The 19,887-nt window shown below is 39.6% G+C and overlaps 1 protein-coding gene across 1 annotated transcript in view; it reads left to right on the top strand.

The window, feature by feature from the left end:
- The first annotated feature begins 7,499 nt into the window (after positions 1–7,499).
- LOC105013895 (zinc finger protein 609) overlaps positions 7,500–19,887 on the top strand; it is a 91,376-nt gene continuing 78,988 nt past the window's right edge. Inside the window, exon 1 of the mRNA XM_010875749.4 lies at positions 7,500–7,917. The gene's annotated coding sequence lies outside the window, so the exon portion shown is untranslated. The remainder of the gene's footprint in view (positions 7,918–19,887) is intronic.

Below are 19,887 nucleotides of genomic sequence, written 5' to 3' on the forward strand. Positions count from 1 at the left end.
GCACAGTAGCATCTTTTGGGAGGAGGCAACAGCTAATTCATGAAAACTCATGTTTGATAGCTTAGCTAGTTACAAATGTAGTAATAGCAGCTAGTTAGTTACCAGCTATACTGATTAGCAGCGTCCATAACCCTGTATTTACACATTATATAAATATCATTTAAATTGAAATGTGATCACACCTGCTGCTGTTAGTGTTAACATGCCCTATGACTAAGAATACTTATTCTTATTTAGATTTATTTCAGTAAGGACCTAGGAGCAATTTGACATAGGAGCAATTTGACTTGCTGGAACCAGCAAGCTTGTTTTTCTGGCACAAGGCTCCTGACCACTAGCCTGCCCTGTACCCTGTTCCATTATGATCTCTTCGTCAAAGTCTCATCATTCACGCATTCACTGGTCATCGCACTAGTGGTTTCGGAGATATTGTGTGAGTGAACGAGGTTCATATCCCAGAGTCTGGACAATTTTTGCAACATTTGTGCCCAATTTCTTTAGAATGTGAATTCTCTTGATTCACATGCTTTATTTTCCTGAACAGGCTTACTTTAAGGTTTATTGGTCAATATTGTTTTTTAAATAGGTGTAGTGACAATCATCCATATATGTAGCATATTATCAGTCATTTGGTGCCAGAGTAGTGGCGTTTTAAATGGCGGAAAATCCATCACAATGGATCTTTTTGTTTCTTGAGGTCATTTTGTTTCTTGTGAAGAGAGAGTTAATTTTGACTCAATCAATTACTTGAACTTGCTGATTTTGCATTTTCAATCACCACCTGGCCACCACCTGTCCAATCGTTTTATAATTATTATAATTTTTTAAAGAACTCAATGGTTGGGAGGAATTATTCACCTAAGTTCAAACAAAATGGGCCCACGTGTGTCTGAGATATTGTAGGTGACGTCCCGGATAAAATGCTAATTCAAGTAACAGCAACTAACAAAAAAACGCCATATTATTATTTTTCAGTTACATTCACTTGAGTGTGTCCTATTCAGCCCTGCAGTTCACCTGCGTCCACCTGCCCGCATCCACCTGTCCGCTTCCCCCCTCCTGCGTCCCCCAGCCTGCGTCCCCCTTCCTGCATCCCCCAGCCTGCGTCCACCTGCCCGCTTCCCCCCTCCTGCGTCCCCCAGCCTGCGTCCCCCTTCCTGCATCCCCCAGCCTGCGTCCCCCTGCCAGCGTCCCCCTGCCCGCGTCCGCTGCCTCACTTGCTCACGTTTTCATAGCGCACAAGAGAGGCGGAAACTATTTTTTACCAGAATGGACCAATCATCCCACAAGTATCTGATCACTGATGTCTCTTGGGATGGCTAGGATTTTGGAACAAGGCATCATTAATCGACATTTCTTAACTGTCTAAAGGTAGTGTTTATTTGCCTAAAATGGATGTTGATAAATGTTACTTGTGAAACCACAAGAAGTGTTGGTTGAAAAAAGTCTCTAAATTACAATGTCCTTACCTCAGATCCAGTTACTCTGCTCTCTGTCTCATCCAATCTCTCCTCCCGAGGTCTTACGTGGAACGCATCATTTCCTCATCACACCCATGATTGCCTGTGGGTTCGGCATGCCACGGATTCCTTGATGGAAGACTGGCTGATAAAGCTGTTAAGTAGAGCAGAAGTCCTGTCTGCATCCGTGGTCTGCCAGCTCCAGTGTTCATCTGCCCAGCCCGCTCAGTGGCTTATAGCTCGTCTGCTTCGGTTAGTCAGGACGTCGCACGCCCCGTCACAGAACGCCTGGCTCCCAGAAACCATGGCAGTGGTTAAGATGCAGAGAGTGAGAAGGAAAAGCTTGTTACGGAGAGTACAGCTGTTGAACTGTCCTTCAGGGCAGTCCAGACAAAGGCAGTGGGTAAACTATCAGATCTACAACTCAACCAAACCTCTGAACAACAAGGCCAAAGAGTCATTCGTGCCATGCAAAGATTAGGGAATGTTTGAAGTGTGTGGCTCAAGCCATCCCTAAGGAAATAACACCACTTTTTCTTGGGTATTGAATTCAGAGCATCCAACAGCTTTACAGAGCTATTGATCTACAGGGTTGATCTACTACAGGATATTCCTGCGTACATTTCCTTTACATACATGTTTTTTCCAGGAAATTATTATAATTATTTAATGATTAGAGCTCAATTTCGCTTGGGCTCTTTTGACCTAAACAATTCCAACAATGGTCAAACCTAACTGCTCCAATAATGGGCAAAGACCTGTGGGAAAACTCAAAGTAGTACAGGCATTGTGTTGCATTGACATTCATGTAATAGCCAAAGCAGGGTCATCTGACTGACAGTGTACCATTAATCAATTTCCGATGATAGGAGCAATATATTCACATGCGGCCAAACAATGACGTTGTCATACCTGGAAATGTTTACTCTCCCTACCAAGCTTTCTAATGGGACTTTTCAGAACACTATTTTATTACCGTCAGCTGCAGAGAAATCTGTCCAGACAAGTCACTCCATTTTTTTTTATATCTGGGACCCCATCTGTCATCGGAACTGATTGTAGGCACATGAGGCCTAGTGAACAGCAAGGCGATGAAAAAAAAACATTAGCTATCCTTCTTCTGGGCCTAAGGGATGGGTTCTGCATCTAATATGTATTATACTCCATACCTCATACAGTATATTTATACCAGATTATCTATCCGCTTATCATGGCAACATGATGGGAAAGCAATGCAGTGCAGTTATTTACTGAAGGAGCTTTACGCTGTGCGTTTGTCATTCATTTCCTTGACCTCAACTGTGATGGGATGATAGATGGCATAATTGGTACAATTTGCCAGAGGAGAAAAAGAACATGAAAGACAATACAGAAATGGATAGGAAATACAGTGTAATCTCCATCCCAAAATTGGAGGCCTCCTCCCCCCAAGTCCATTGTTTTCACACCTGACAGGGAGATCAAATAGAAATCACAATCACAATTTGTGGTTGTGACAAAGTGCCCTTACCTGTCAGGCCTCTTCGTCGTTTTTTCAATTTTCACTCTTGGAATAATGTCTAGTGTCTCCCTCCATATTTGACATTCTGAGGCCATTATAGTACTGCCTTGGTGATGATTCTCTGGCACCAGAACAGAAGTATGTTGTATTTACAATGATGGTTAGACATACACAAAATGCCTTTCAGGCAGTAACCACACTGGAATCATCCTGTAATTACCTCATGTGATGCAGTCAGAATCGTTCAAATGACATAAAATGTATCACAAAGACATGTTGATGGACGTCTCCCTCTGCTCTGGAAGATCATGTTCAATCTTCATGATAAAGTGGGTGGTTCAAATCCTGAATGGGTGAAAGCTGTGGCGCATGACACCACAAAATATGTGTGTGACAAAACATCACTTTTCACTGTACTAACTATACTGGCAATATACAACCCCATTTCCAAAATAGTTGGGACGCTGCATAAAATGTAAATAAAAACAGAATGCAATGATGTCCAAATCATTTAAACCCTATATTCTATAGAAAATAGTTCAAAGACAACATATCAACTGAGACACTTGATTGTTTTTGAAAAAAAATATGGACACTTTGAATTTGAGGCCAGCAACTTGTTTAAAAAAATTTGGGACAGAGGCAAGAAAAGTCTGGAAAAGTATTTAAAAAAAACTAAACCTGATGGAATATAACACAACTAACTAGGTCAATTGGCAATAGGTCAGTAACATGATTGGGTATTAAAAGATCATTCCAGAGAGGATGGGTCTGTCAGAATTGAGGATGGGGAGGGGTTCAACACAATAGTGCAACAATTTAAGAATACAATTTCTCAACGTAAAATTGCAAAGAGTTTGGGGATCTCTTCATCTATGTAACATAATATAATTAAAAGATTCAGAGAATCCGGAGAAAGGGACAAGGTCGAAAACCAATATCGGATGGCCGTGATCTCCGGGCCTCAGGCAGCACTGCATTAAAGTCAGACACGATTGTGTAGTGATAATCTCTGCATGGGTTCAGGAACACATCTGAAAACCATCATCTGTGAACACAGTATGTCACTGCATCCACAAATGCAAGTTAAAACTCTCCTATGCAAGGAAGGAACCATATATAAACAAGATCCAGAACCACCGCTACCTTTTCTGCACCCAAGCTCATTTAAGATGGACTGAGGTGAAGTTGAAAACTGTCCTGTGGTCTGACGAATCAAAATTTGAAATATTTTTTGGGAATGGACGCCGCGTCCTCTGAACTAAAGAGGAGAGGGACCATCTGGCTTCTTATCAGCGCACAATTCAAAAGCCAGCATCTGTGATGGTATGGGGGTGAATTAGTGCGCTTGGCATGAGTGACTTGCACATCTGTGAAGGCACGATTAATGCTGAACAATATATATAGGATTTGGAGCAACATATGCTGCCATCCAGACATCTTTTTCAAGGAAGGGTTTGCTTATTTTAGCAAGACAATGCCAAACCACTTTCTGCACATATTACAACAGTATGGCTCCATGGTAAAACGATCTGGCTGCTAAACTGGCCTGCCTGCAATCCAGACCTGTCACCCACTGAAAACATTTGGCGCATTTTGAAACAAAAACATAGGACAAAGGTGACCCTGAACTGTTGAACAACTGAAATCCTATATCAAGCAAGAATGGGAATACATTTCATTTTCAAAACTACAGCAATTGGTCTCCTCAGTTGTCAAACGCTTACAGAGTGTTGTTAAAAGAAGAGGTGATGCAACACAGTGGTAAACATGCCCCTGTCTGAACTTTTTGAAACGTGTTGTTGGCATCAAATTCAAAATGGGCATGTATTTTTCCCAAAAATATTATTTCTTGGTTTCAACATTTGATATGTTGTCTTTGTACTATTCTCAATTAGATATAGCGATTAATTATTTGCACATCATTCAGTTTTTCTTTGCATTTTACGCAGCGTCCCTGCTTTTTTGGAAACGGGTTATACCATGGCTCACTGCTATATCCAGAAAGTCCCAATGCATTGTTACTATTGGCATCTCTTAGCTGGGGTATATTGGCTATATACTACACAACCTTTAAACTGAGTGGGTTGAGTCCTGAATGCTGCACTCCATGGTGCCTTGTGCCTAAGGCAGCTCTTGGCCGTACCACACCCCTCGTGGCTTACTGCCACTTTAGCTCATATTTGTTACTCTTTGTCTTATCCCCTTAAACATTTGCATGCATCACCACATTCTCTATTGCAAGGAATAGTGAATTGAAGGAATACCGTCCCTCCTTTATTTTTCCCTCTTTAAATTAATTTCCTTTCTATTAACAAACCTGTTGTAATGTTGTGGAGAAGAAAAATAAAAGTTGAATTAATGTAAAATGTATTAACTGTTAACACAGTGAATTACAACAACTCCTCAATTAAAAGAGGTGGTCATTGTTCCTGGTTGAGCTTCATGACTCATCATGTATTTATAATGCTGAAATGGCAAATCATTCCCTTCAATTCAAACTGTGCCACTTTTATTCCAGTTGACTGATTGATGAGCCATTTTTTTTTTCCAGCAAGGAGAAAAGATTATGCTGTTGACATGGCTTGTTCATTTTGGTTCTGGCGGGCGTGTCACACAGACAGACAGAGGGGCCCCAGTTTGATTCCTAAGACTTGAAGAGCGAGTCATCAGTGATCTCTATTCCCACTGTGCTCACTGACTGTTATTTAGCTTTCCAATGGAGACTGGCTGCTCCTTGGGGGAGGATGAGTGTGTCTGCCAGCGGGGAACGCACGGGAGGCAACGGGGAAGATGGAGGACGGTCGCTGGCTGCTGCTTTGGCTCTGTGTGAAAATGAGCCCATTAATTCAGTTTCCCCTCTGGCCTCCCTGTGCCTGTTGTCTCTGTTTGTTAGTGAGATGATTCCTTCTGTCATGTCAAAGGCAACATTATCATATTCCTGTTGCCGGGGAAACCGTGCAGCAGCCAGCAAGAGAGCGAGGATCTCTTTAAGCCGTTTGAAGCGGGCAAACATGAAAGGTTATCTGTGGCGCTTCATCAGAAATTGCTACGCAAAATGTTTTCCCTGTCACCTCCCTGTACAGTAATTCTTCTGCTGAGTTTGTCCTGAACTGTTACAAAATTAAATATCTTGCTTGAGAAGTAAGTCTTTCTGAACAATAAGGTTGTCATATTGTGTGTAAGTCTTCTGTCCGCTCACGGTATCAAAGTTAATACAATCGCACTTTTCCCTGTACATTCAGTAGATCAATAACAAAAAATAACCGAGGGGCAACCATTTTTGGTTTCAACTCACTCCCTCTGTGCAATAAAAAGAATAATCCACCCTGTACTTTGGTTTGTATGATTTGGTGTACACCACACTATACAAGAGAGGTCCAAGAAATATATGGAGAGCCACGCTGATCTGATCCAGTAACTGCCCCTAGGCACTTTGGAAAAATATCTAACAAATATGAATCTTGTCCTCCCAGGTGTGGAAAGGGGAGTGGGAGCATCTCTCGAACTTTATCGAGTCAGTCCACAGACCGATCCTTTCCAACAAATCCAGCCCCAACACTGTTTGTCTTGCTGTGGGACGGCTCTTGCAACATTACATGTAGCGTTGTTCGCTGCTAGCTAGCTCGCTTCTTTGTAATATGAAGTGGCATGATATAATGGAAAAGTCAAACGTCAGAAATGCTGCTCAATTTGGAGCCCGTCTCATTGTGTTGTGATTTGCTCAAATCAAAACATGACAAACTCTCAGCAAGGTCAGAACAATTGGAATATGGGCACACGCACTAAGGCCAACCATGGATTGTTGTGCCAGACTCGTATGCTCTGTGCTATGTAACCTGGGGAACAGGTTTATATAAATATACGCTTTTTCTAGAGAAATTATGTTGAAATGGAGGTACTGTGTAGCTTATACTTAGCCATTAAATTCAGATATAGCTTACCGAAAGGCAAAGTGTATGGATAAAGGTTGTTTCTGCACTGGGCTTGTTCAAATATATTTGACATTTTAGTAGTTTATCAGATGCTGGTGTGCAGAGCGACTTATAGTTAGTGTATACATTTTTAGATAGCTAGGTGGAACAACCGTGCACTTCAGTAGGTAATGAGTACATCCTACTCAGTGTAGTAGCTATCAGAATAGTCAGTGCTAGAAAGAAGAAAACTGAATAATAGAAATGTTAAATACAAATACATTAAAGAATACAACAGCTGAACAACGGGGGACATTTTTTTTTAATACCCTTAATTGGAGGTACCGAAGAAAATACATTTCCTATAGGAAATCTACAGGTCATGTTTATGCCATGTTATGTTACACGTGATTATTGTAATGTTATGATAAATTACAACTGCATTATATATTATTAATGTTTATTTTAATACTAGTGACATTACATTTTAGGGAAAACATTTATTTTTATTAATCCAAAAAAATCCAGTTCCTTCTCTTTTTACCGAAGCGCATTTACCCCCGCCTGCAGTAGTTCAATCCAAGTGGAACGTGTGTCCTGGATTTCCTAGATGCTCGTTCTGCTTGTTGGTTACATTGTATCAATCTCCAGCATTGGAGGGTTCGAACAACCAACAACATAGCGTACAGATATAGCGAAAGCAAAGGAATTAACCTGCGGAGGAAATCTGTTCATGTTGGATTTACTGAACGGGGACCAACGGAAAATAATAAATCTTTGAATGGTTTAAGATTGGACTTTAAAATGCCCAGTCGAGCCGGTATTTTCGATTTGGAACGGGATCTCAAAGTGTGATGATGGCAGGAGTCCAGCAGTGAATTGCTGGCCTCTCCTTTCCCTGTACCTTGCCGTTGGATTTCTCGAGGAGTGCGTTGGGGTCTCTGGTTATTTTGACATATTTTGTCATTATCGTCAATTACTTTTACTCTTTGTATCTATGGAGTGTACGTAATACATCGCTGGACTTGGGTTCGCACGCGGGGTAAGTGTTGTCTAATTCTCTTACATATGTGGTGGGACTGGGTGAGCACTGCTAGGCAGCCAGCTTTGCTAGCTAGCTACCGGAGACTCATTGTTTGAGACATCTAACTAGCTAGCTAACTAGCTAGTAAGAAGTTTGTCACGTAAAGGAATGCTTTTTGACATGAATACAGTTTAATACGACATAAATAAAGAATGTACCTGATATTTACGTTGTAAGAAGGTCTTTGGCTACATACATTAGAAAAACTATATTTGTGATATGGATACCAGCTCGTGCAGCTTGAAGACACTTAGCCTAGCTAGTTAGCAAGGTAGCTAACTTGACATGCTTATTTCACAATATAAAGCGAAAGGGTACTAACAACAGTCTTTGGTAGCTAGTTAGTTACATAGACATTCTGTGCATTTTTCAGTTGTGAGATGAGTGGAGGTTAATTTTATAGTATCTGCTAAACAGTAACCCGAGGTCAGTTTGAGCAGGAATGTCAGGGTTGAGATTAACACCTCATGCACGCTGTGACATTTGATTGCTCAGCCACATGCATTACAGGCAATGCCTTGAGTGGAGCGTGTCGTCCAACAGAATGCCAGTACAATTCTCCATGACTCTACACGTAGGGCTTCCCAGCTTATCAATATTTAAATCTGTAATCAAGTATGTGATTTTATTACATTTTGTGCCACCAAATACTAGATCCACTTTAAACATGGTTTGGGTATGATATTGCGTCAAGGTTTTTACGGTGACAACAAGTTTATTCAATATTTGAATCGTAAGATCGGATTAATCAACCTTTTCCTTTTCTTGAATTTGAGTTGTATGACCAGATGAGTCAGAAGATAGCCTATGGATTTCCTATAGGAGACTTAAAATGTAATGGTATGACATTTTTTTTTATGAATACCATGTTGGTGGCTCTTATGCCTAAGGTCTCTCATTGGTAAAATGCCCAAATTGGCTTAATATGCACTACTTGGTTTCTTATCATTACAATCTCGAACTGAATTATTTTCTGTACTTCCACCATGCTGCTAGCTTTCCCTAGTGTTTCTTAACTAGGCAACAATTTGTAAAGGCTACAGGTTGAATTCTCATGGGTAAATTATTCATCAGTGTAACTTTTTTGACATCAAGAAATCATTATTGGTAGCGTGAGTTTTAATCCTTCAGGCCACCTGGGGAAAACATGACATTTATTGTGTTCTGGGCAATATGATGGTATTACATGTATCAGTAACATACATGTTTTCAAATTATCTGGTTTAGATCAGCCCTCCAACTATGTGGGTGCTTTCAGAACCAGAAACAGTCGAACGTTGAAAACTAGAATAAGTTTAAATAAGTAACTTTTTGCTTTCAAAGTATTTGTTTAAGATTTCTCAAACTTTGAACATTGCTGAACCAATGAATTACAAGTTAGTATTTGTAAACTCAAAGGGAAAATCAATCTCTAGATGCTTTTTTTCAGTCTCCCAAAATAATTATTCTGATTAGAGGTGTTTAAGACATAATTATGCACTCCAGCAGCATTTTAGAAATTTCACGCCTGGAGAGTTCAGCCAATGACGTCGTTGGCTGAATGAGCCAGAAGTCTGATCTAAAAATCAATGGAGTCATGTTTTGTAGTAATTATTTGTTTTGCCAATTGCTTAATCACACTAGGGAAGGGTAGATATAGTTGTCTTTATTCAATAGAGCCGTGGGACTTGTCTCAGCAATGTTCCAATTGGCCCTGACATTGCAGTATAGACAGGCTGACGCATTTTCTCTGACTCTGTCAAGACTTCAGCCAGACTGGAGCCCTACCTTCTTGTCAGGTTGTTCCTACTCTCAAAGATGGGCTTTCAAAAACAGGGGCAGTACTAGATTTTACAGATTTTCTGGCGCTTGCTTGCTAGTCCTCTTGAGAACCTTCTGATGGCATGTGAATGTATGTTATTACTGTATTAATGGACATAAATGGAGTTTCAGTAAAATAAAACTTTTAGGTTTATAATTGAATTTAACACAATGCGAACAAAAGACAGACAACATTACAGACAACTTGGAGCTAATATTTAGTTGCACTGCCTTAGTTGGCCAAGGTAACGGAAGACAAACACTTAAAGCCATCAATGGGCATGCTTCCACTTACTGCTGGTAAAATGTCCCCTGTTTAAGCAGTGTATTATTCTTATTTGTAAGTGTTTAAGCAAAGAGCCTCTGACAAGTTATTCAGTGTTAATTTTTATAAGTTTTGGCTGTGATTTACAGATGGACTTTTTGCTGGTCACTCCAAATCCATCCGCCATCACTTGTTGGCTTTCCTATTTTGAATCTATAGTATACATCATGACATTTGCAGATTATCAATGTTTTGGAATGTGCTGTTAAACCAAGTGTCTAAAAATATCTCAGTTGAAGATTGTTGATCTTCCAGCAGGACATAATCCCCATACAAACATAAAAGCACTCTGGAATGGTTCAAGAAGAAATGGAGGACTGTTCTGGTATAGCTAGTCAAGCTTTGAGATCTCAGTATGATTTTAAATTTATCACACAAGCAGAAAACAACAGTTGGTGGAGGCTGTCCTCAAACATGAAAGTAACTAGTTTGGTGCTGAAGATTGGACTATGTTGCAGGGGATTGGAGCAGCAATTTCAGTTGAAGGCTCACACAATGATTTTCTTGGCAGCTATCTGGCCAAAGGGTGTAAAACCAAGCATTAGCTCCAGGGAGTCTATAGTCTTTCATTCATTCTCTAAATCAAATTGTCAACTTAATACAACAATGTTTTCATGCAATGTTTAATATATAGCAAGTTGTGGAGACCAGCTTTTTTCCCCTCAGTTTAAACCTTTTTGTGTTTGGAATGAATATATGAGGCATTTAAGGACATGCAAGTGTGTCTTTTATATTTGGCCTCATCTGTAGTTTTATTTCAGGACTGGGGCTTACTGTGGGGCTCCAGGCATCTTATGGCATCACACCAACAGATAACAAACTAGATAGGATTAACATCCTAAAATGTAGCTGGCAATTTAGAACCTCTCAGGGGAATCACTTGAACAAAGCCAATTAGCTCAGGTCAGCTGGGTTTGAAATTAGGCTAATACTGGGGTTTCATCAAACATGTTGTTTTAAGATGTGTTGATGACAATTTGCCTAAATCAAATGTTTATCTGATCCAGGTATAGCTTAAAGTCCAACTTGGTTTGTTTACTGCGCACATTTTACTGCTCCTCTTATGCCGAATTGCCACTTTCTATTCCAGTTTATTAACAAAAGCTTTCTGTCCATTCTGCTTTACCACTATTGACAGGTCTTGAAAAGTGTAGTTTCTTTACTGTACATCAGCATCTCTTATAAATCAGATTCCAATCGACAAATACACAAAGCACTCCCCTCCCTAATAAAAGCTGTGGGCCCACCACTTTAACGCTTAAACGAACCGCCGGGTGAAGATCTTGATAAAACTCCAATGAGCTAGCTGTCTGTTAAAATCTGCAAATGCAGTGATTTATTTTATATTTTCCTCCTTATTTGAACTTGTTTGATGTATGGCTTTTTTTCTGTTCATGAATCCTTCCCCTTTTCAATTGAATTACTTAAGTGTTGGCAGCTCATAGGATTGAATAGCAGAGTGCATACTTAGGGAGATATTAAGGGTTGTTATTGATGTTGCTGGACTGGTTCATCTTTGTGTAGCCATTCTGTCAGTCTATATCTAAGCACATTGCTAGTTGTTGTGGCTTGGGAGATTAAAAATTTCAGCTGGTTTTTCAGTTGCTTTTCGCTCAGTTGGCAATATACTGGTTAGTGGTGAATCCAGACAGTTGTCTGTCTGTGCCTCTTGGCGTTGGTATCGGGTTTTAAGCAGCAGGAAGTCAACACAACGCAGAATCGAAAGTCTAATGGGGTTTACAGGCATTGGTTGCTGTGAGCGCCACGGCCTTGAACAACACTTCTTTGTACCTGCCCACATTTTTATTGTGTATCAAATTTTTCTTATTTTTTCTCCAGGATCTTTAGTCTCTAGTAATCCAGAGTTGCCTGAAGCTTTTGGTATGTTTGGATCACACTCATTGGGCTGGCTTCACAGACACAGATTAAGCCTAGTTTTGTACTAAAACAACAAGCTCAATGGAGTGTTCTTTTGAACTAGATGTTTTTTATTCCTGGACTTTATCCGTGTCTGTGAAACCGGTGTTTGTGTCTCTGCTATACTTGCAGAACAGATGAGAGATTGCAATGATCTTAGCATTTGATGTTAGCCGTACTGAACTTAACATAATAGCATACTATAACATCATACTTGTAAGATTATAATTGTATTATTGGTGAAACATACATGCATTGTACTTGTACCTAATGGTATTTTCGTTTGTTGTTTTATTTTGAATCCGGTAGAACACATTCTATAGATTTTGTTGTTAAAAGTGGTTGAAATCACACATGAGAATAACCTTTGAGATGCAGCCGCTCCATTTTTTTTATGTAGCTTAGCAAATAATTGGTTAAGCAACTAGGAGTTAGTGTTTTGCTGTTGACTGCTCCCTGCCAAATGGAAAAGGACGGCAGTGTGTTTTCATGCTAATCACACCTGACCTGGGCCATAAAAGCATTATCTTGCCTTCTGGTCAACGTAATCGCGTATCGTACAGCTTACAGTGTTTCCTCTTTTTTATTTAGGAAGCGTTGGCCTGAGCCAGCAGGAGGACAAATGAGATGCACAAGTTCACAACATGACTTGCTCTTTGTCTCCGTACACAGTGGAGGCGCTGTGTTGTTTCATACGGTTCCCGTACCATAGCCAGGCATGCACAGTTGACTAGACAAAGATGAAGTTGGTTCAAGAGTAGTCATTGAAAAGGGAATGGAAAATGTTTTTAGGTTCAGAAATCCCTGTAAGTCATTTATGGACTTCAGTATGTGCAGTTCTGTAAATCTACTGGTGAAACAAATGTTATATCACAGCGACAGTAAGGTCTATACCACAGTTGGATTGATATATGACATACGTCTCTGCCAAGATAAGGAAATAGCAGCCTTATCTAGCTAGCTAAACTAGCTAGTTTTTTATTTGTTAACATGCTAAATGTAGATGATTGCCAAAAATGGACCGTAGGGCTTTTAGACAAACCAGAACCATTACTAACCGAATGCTAGTTAGTATTATGGTTTACCGAGCACACTTTCTGGGAGAGAACATTTTGTAAATTGTCTGCTGACCTGTCGGACAGTGCCTGTCTGTTTATTTATCAAATAGAATTATTAACAGACATTATCTGGGTAATGCAGGGATTGTGGTGACTACCTCAATTTAGCGTTTACTCACATTTTGGGACCCATTAACTTAACTGTTCAAGTCAACCTTTTATAGGTCGGGTGTCATGTGAGCTGCACATTATACACTACAATCAACACACCCTTTTTTTTTTTGGTGGAGTGAAATCAGGATTTTGGTCAAACAGTGTTATTCTCATGATTCCTGTAATAATCGTGTCTGCCTGTCCCTGTACTTGTTTTGCTGCATGTATCCTGCAGCTCTGTCAGACACGCTACGCTCTCCTATGCTGTATTACATTTTTAAACCCAATTGCTGAGAGAACACAGCCAGCCTTTTGGAACAGTCAAAGGTATGAGATTCTCAACTTTGTATGGATATGCTTTTTATTTCTTAACTATTTATTTTGAGCTTGATGGCAACTTTTCCGTCACAGATATTGCTTGGAGATATGAAGCATGTGATTGCTTAGGGTTAATTGGTAAGTAGGCTTGTACGCAGCCACACGTCGGCAACACAGAATCTTCTCAAAACGCCTAAGTAGGTTTACCTGGCAGGAGTACATTACTGTGCATATGTCTTGGCCAACCTGAGGGAATCTAAAGCAATTTATCTGCGCAGGTACTGCCTGAAGTTCGAAAGCTTTACTTCACACAATTCAATAGGAACGTTTCTCGGCTTGCAATGTTTCTCAAATGAATTAATCTGTTGCATATCGTCAATGAATAAGCGTTCTCCTTCATGGGTTTTCTGTCAACAATAACCTTTCCAATTTTGTTAGAGTTTAAAGGTTCATACTGGAGACTATTTATGGCAAGCCCATACTGAATGCTGCATCAGTTGTCCTGAAAGCTTGACCGCCATGATGAGGGGGCTTGACTCAGTGTACAGTCACTGCAAACAAAGATGGTGCTTATGAGAAACTGGCGCAATCCAGTTCAGCGAGTGATTACTGTGGAAACCGTAGTCTCGTTCCTCCCTTCTGCTCCCTGAACAGGCAGCCTAAATTATTAAATTGGCCTGTTTCTCCGACAGGTGTCGGTGCTGTTGACATCCTGTTAAAATGAGGTGCTTGTCTAATTGCATTAAATACTTTCAACACGCTATGGCTTTTTAAATGTGTTTAAGTAAACTAATGCTAGGGCTTTTAGGACTGTCTTTAATCCCCCCCATAGCACTGAGTAACATGGCAATATTAATCACTCTCACCTCGCTCGGCTCTGACACTAATCATCATTTCATTGCACCACATGGCATGTTCTGCATTTAGGCTATTTCCTGTGCTCATTTTCACAATCCACATCTAGATGTTATTGTCCAGGCCTAGGGCCCTAGTATACATTCATCATGTCTTAGCTTATTATTAGCGTACTGTTTCTGGTAAGCCTCACTGTTAGCTGAGGTTTTCATATCTCAGCCAACCGATTTTCCCAAACAAAAATGCACTTTTGCTTCTCAATACAATTTCGGTGCATTTTCTTTCCTCCTACCCACATTAGCCGATTAACACAGTGGTTCCCAAATTGAATTCAGTTATTGTACCACCACCTTTTGCTATGCCCAGAGTACCCCTAAAGTACCCTCTTGTACATTTTACCACTAAGCCTATGGTGTCATGAGTGCCCCCTGGGGTCCTATTATTCCTGGACTAACAAACTGTATTCTAATACTGCTAAAATAAAAACATGACATTGTTGCTCATTCCATGGCATGTTAGTGTTTTATTCCTGCAGCAACAAGCGACCTAAGAAGCTCTTTGGTTGAAACCAGGTTTTGTATGCTGTGCCTGTGCGGTGAATGACATGCTGACTAAGGAGATGCACACTTAAACATCAATTGATTCCAAAATATTATGCAAATTGAAGATGTAATTTTTTTGGGGGGGGGGGGGGTGGGATTATTTAACTGGATAAATGTTGTCTCTCTGAAAATAATGTTTTCTGCCCTGAGGCTCACCAGGGAATCAGGCTTTTGCACTAGCTCTGCTTCAGCAGACACCTAACTGAACTGATTGAGGTCTAGGTGAGCAGATGAGTAGAGTCAGGGGTATTCGATCCAGTCCACATGCGCTGTGTATTTCCCGGAGAGGTTTCGGCATCGGGATAGATGAACATTGATGGTCTGTTGTCGTCATTGTGCTATGTCTCCTGGACCCTTTCTTGTGCTGAGAAGATGAGTCATACACACTCCAGACTTTTTTTTTTACTCAAACACCCAAAGGAGGTTTTCTTTTAAAAAGCACTATCTTAGGATTTGGAATAATATACATCTTTGCCTAGGCTTAATGTGGTCATACATACTGTAGTTATAGGCCCATTGGAGGTGTAGCTTAGTGATGATGGAATAAAACCTTTTAATGCCAGTGGGGTTTAATTCAAGTTATTTTGGGGATGGTACCTCATCTAGACTATTACGCTGAGATGTTTATTTTCTGAACTAGACACTTGATAGTACTCACGTGACTTAGATTATCATGCCAAGCTCTGCGTGGGAGGTTTCCCTTTAAACAAAAATCTTATCTTCTCATGATTAGACTTGAGTAGTGTTGGCTGACATTTTTGACACAAAGATAATTGGCTGTCGATGTTTATGGTGTTTGATTTACGTCAGTGTAGCCTAGTTGGAAGAAATCATAGAACACGCCTGTGAGAGCCTTTTAAGGTATGATAGAGCCTACTTTTCAATGTTACTTTAACATGTGGGCTTTTTATGCAGTCATGATTTTCCATTTGTCAACAACAGTTTTAACAGAATTGTTTGAAGTAGATTTGTGTTGCCACTAAGTGACAGATATCCAGCCTAAAACCTCAAAGAGCAAGCAACAGCAACAAATTGATGCACAGTGGCTAGGAAGACCTCTAGTAAGTTTGGAACCTAGGAAGAAACCTAGAGAGGAACCGGACTCTGATGGGTGCCCAGTCCTCTTCTGGCTGTGCCGGGGAAAGATTAAGAGCACAATAACTTTTTGACACGCTGGTCATCTGAGCTTCGTTCAAATTACCATTGTTCAAATGGTCTAGTGTTTGTATATTTCTACTGTTTATTTTTTTACATGCATTGTGATTCTCACAATTCTACTTTTATTGCTGTTCAACACTGGGTTTTACCATGGTTTGATGTTCCAAAAATATTGCTCATCATATGCCTGTTGCCGAGGGACAACAGCACCACATTTTAATCAGTCATGGAAAAATTGCTGAAACAAAATAGGCTCAGTATTTATTTAGGTGGAGCGCAAACAATGATTGAATATACTTGCTGTGTTGCAGCTACCGCCAACTAACACGCACACACACACACACACACACACCTTCTACCCCTTTGCTTCCATTTCTTTGATTTCACATTTGCACAAAATGTTTGAGAAAAAATGTCAGATTCATACCAGAATTTATCCAGGTTCCTGTGATAAAATAACATTGAAGGTTTTAGATGCAGATTATTTTTCTTTCCTTCAAGTGAATTTGTAGTTACTGAAATACTTAGGGTTGTGGTCTGAGTTATTGCTGTCCTCCAGGATCAGACGGTTCTGGATGGGGTTTTACTGGAATCTATTTTCGACAAGTTCTGCTTCTCCACTTAGGCTACTGTAAGTTAGTGTTGATTGTTGGTTAGCCCCAGCATCTGTTTTACAAAAACACACACCTCTGAATTTGCAAGAACAGCCTTTTGCGAGTTGCTTAAATTAACATCTTGGGAAAAAAATGAGCTTTTGTAGTTAACGTTCATTGATAGAACATTAGAAAACACATGCTCAAGGACAAAACATATTTCACCTTGCTGGGTTGAAGATTTGATATTGCAACATCTGACATTTAGCAGGGCAACTTAAGAGTAGTGAGTGCATACATTTTCATATGGCATGTGATGCTTTTGTTAACTGGTCAGATAATTTAACTGCTAGGTTGTCAGCAGTGCTGTGGACAGAGATTGATAAAAATAAATCATAGCTTTTTTTATCATTTTACACATTCTCCAATAGGAATGCCTGCTCAAGTCCACAGCATAGAAGTGCTTTGCTTGCTTAGTCATTATGCTTTCAGTACCTTGAGAGACTGACCTACTCGAAGACCTGTTTGTTTTCTCAGCTACTGTGTCTGCGACAGTGTGAACAGGAGCATGGTCGTTTTTTTTTTTTTTTTTAAGGTCAAACGGCACTGTTGTTCATTCGCTCTCTCCTGCCTGACTGGCGTAGAGCAGCTACTGACCCAACCACAGTCAGGCTAACTGCTCATACATTTTTCAGAACATGTCTGGTTGTTCCTGAAAACATTACGTGACCGGCCTGTTTGTTGAAAGAAGAGAGATGGCAGTGAATGTGTGAGAAATTATTTCCTGGGGCCAATTTTGTTTCAGTACGTGTCATGTATCCCACTTCGTTTGACTTTTTAAATTAGGTTTGCAAACCATTGTTATTAGAAGGTTCAGTGTTTCCCTTTTATTATTATTACACCGGTTGCACGCCGCTGCTAAATTATGATGCACCGCCACAAAAAAACTGTATTTCTATGAAATATTAAAAATAATTACAAGCTGAGCACAGTTTACAATCGAGCTCAATTTGCTATCGCACAAGCATCAGAGCAACAACTTCCTGTCTTGGCGGCAACCGGAGGTAAGAAGCAAGCTAGCTAACCAACTGCCGCAGCTCGATAAGCGGAAACATTAGAGATTCGGCAGCAACAATAAGACTTCCGATTTTCATATTTTGCTTTAAAAATAAGTCTGTGGTGTCTACGTAGTGTGTATTGTGACAAATATTTAAAGAATACTATTTAATGATTACTTCACGTAAGATAAATATTTTAAGGTGGAGCACACTGGGAAATGGTTAGAGCTTAAGTTAATGTAGAGAACATAACTAATATATCTTGTTTAGTTTGTTTATGCTCATTAGCTTTGGACGGGTACTGTGATATAATTCCTGCCACACTATTTTCCATCCCCCCACTGTAACGTACAAGGGATACTTTTTGCCGAGAAAACTATTCAGGTCCGCAATGAATGTATTGTATGAAATACTCAGGAGTTTGAAAAGTTACAAATAAAATCATGGGGCATTATGTGCTACATCCAGCAAAACAGTTTTTTACAGTTTTGCTGGATGGGAACACTGGATGGGAACACTGGGGGAACATAATCTAGTGTAAATTTGATCTGAATAAGATGTTGGCTTACCTAAATGTTCTCAAAAAGAATTTTGCTAAGTACAACATTTTCCCAATAAGATTTGAGGACACCTAAAGACTGAGGCAGGTCTATGCTAGGTTTTCCATTTCCAGATAATGGTTATAACAGCCATGCTAGTTTTTATAAAGGGTATTATAGGCCAACTTCATATAATTCCTGATCCAGATGTATGTATGTAACGGGTAGAATACTAGCTTGGTTAAGAGTCATTTTTAGACCCTAAACATACGTTTCTAGCCAAGCATTTTGTTAGTGTGTTTTGTGAGACTCTTTGATCACGTGGCTCATATTTCAGTCTTAAGGCAGTTCATTAGTCTAGATCCAGGTTTATTTGGAGACGGTTTAGAAATGTTTGATCTATGACTTAACAGATTCAATGCATGTCTGAAGCTGTAGCCTTTTTTAAATTCCTTATACCTTCTAAAATAGTGAAAGGCTGATATGTTTTTGTAGGACTAATACTAATACGTTATGGCAATAAAAGTAGATATTTAATGCTGATTCTCTGTAAATGTGTGAACTCTTTCCAGATGCAGCAATTGAATCAGTTATCCACTGCAATGAACGTGTTCCTTTTCACATTCTTCCGTGAATGTTTTCAGTTTTTCAAAGGGAACTGGAGTTAACAAATATAATTTATATAATTAATTAATTAAATTTGGGAACAAAGTTATGAAAGGATCTAATCACAATGTCCAAAAATTCAAGATTATGATGATTGCCAAAATGAGTTTATTATTTTGATGACCTTATTACTGATCATCAAAAAAAGGTCTGGGTCAAGAGTATCTAACGGATTTACAAAAGGATCCTGAAAATTATAATAGCTTTTCAGGTTAGAGCAAAGTTGTGGGGTAGTGTGCCATCTGCAGTTTGACATTTTTCACATAAGGGAGAGGTATCATGTAAGGTCCTCTGTCATTTACTTTTGAATATTGTAATCTGTGTAAAAAATTTTTTTTTTGTATGAGACAATGTGTGTGCTTGATTGAGCTGGTATGATTGCTATCTTCCCAGTCCACTATGGAAATGTCAGTGCCTAGTTACTGCTCCTATCTTTCCTTGATGGCATCTCTTGAGGGTGAATTAACATATTGAAATGCGTCATATAAGCAGTATATATTTCCTTGAGGTAGGTAAGGCTACATTTTGAAGCACCCATCGAACAGAGAAGGTCTAGCAATTACATTTGCAGGACCATGTTCTCTAAAATAATCAGTTATATTCCTGTATCTAAAACAGCAGTTATTTCTGAAAGCACACCAAAAGACGAAAAACCTCCTTTTTAAATCCATTTGTCTTCATTGCTTAAAGGTATTATCATGGTTAGAGGGGGCAAAATAAATATTTCTCGCTGTCAACATCTTGAATGGCGTTGGTCTGATTGAAAATCACCCCTAATATACTTCCTGATAGAGCTTGCTATATATGAAGCCAGTTTAAATGAAGCCATTTTAAAAGTGATTTCTCCAGATTGACAGTGGACATGATCACAATGCCAGTAGAAAAG

Source organism: Esox lucius, chromosome 2, assembly GCF_011004845.1.
Source record: "Esox lucius isolate fEsoLuc1 chromosome 2, fEsoLuc1.pri, whole genome shotgun sequence".
Lineage (NCBI taxonomy): Eukaryota > Metazoa > Chordata > Actinopteri > Esociformes > Esocidae > Esox > Esox lucius.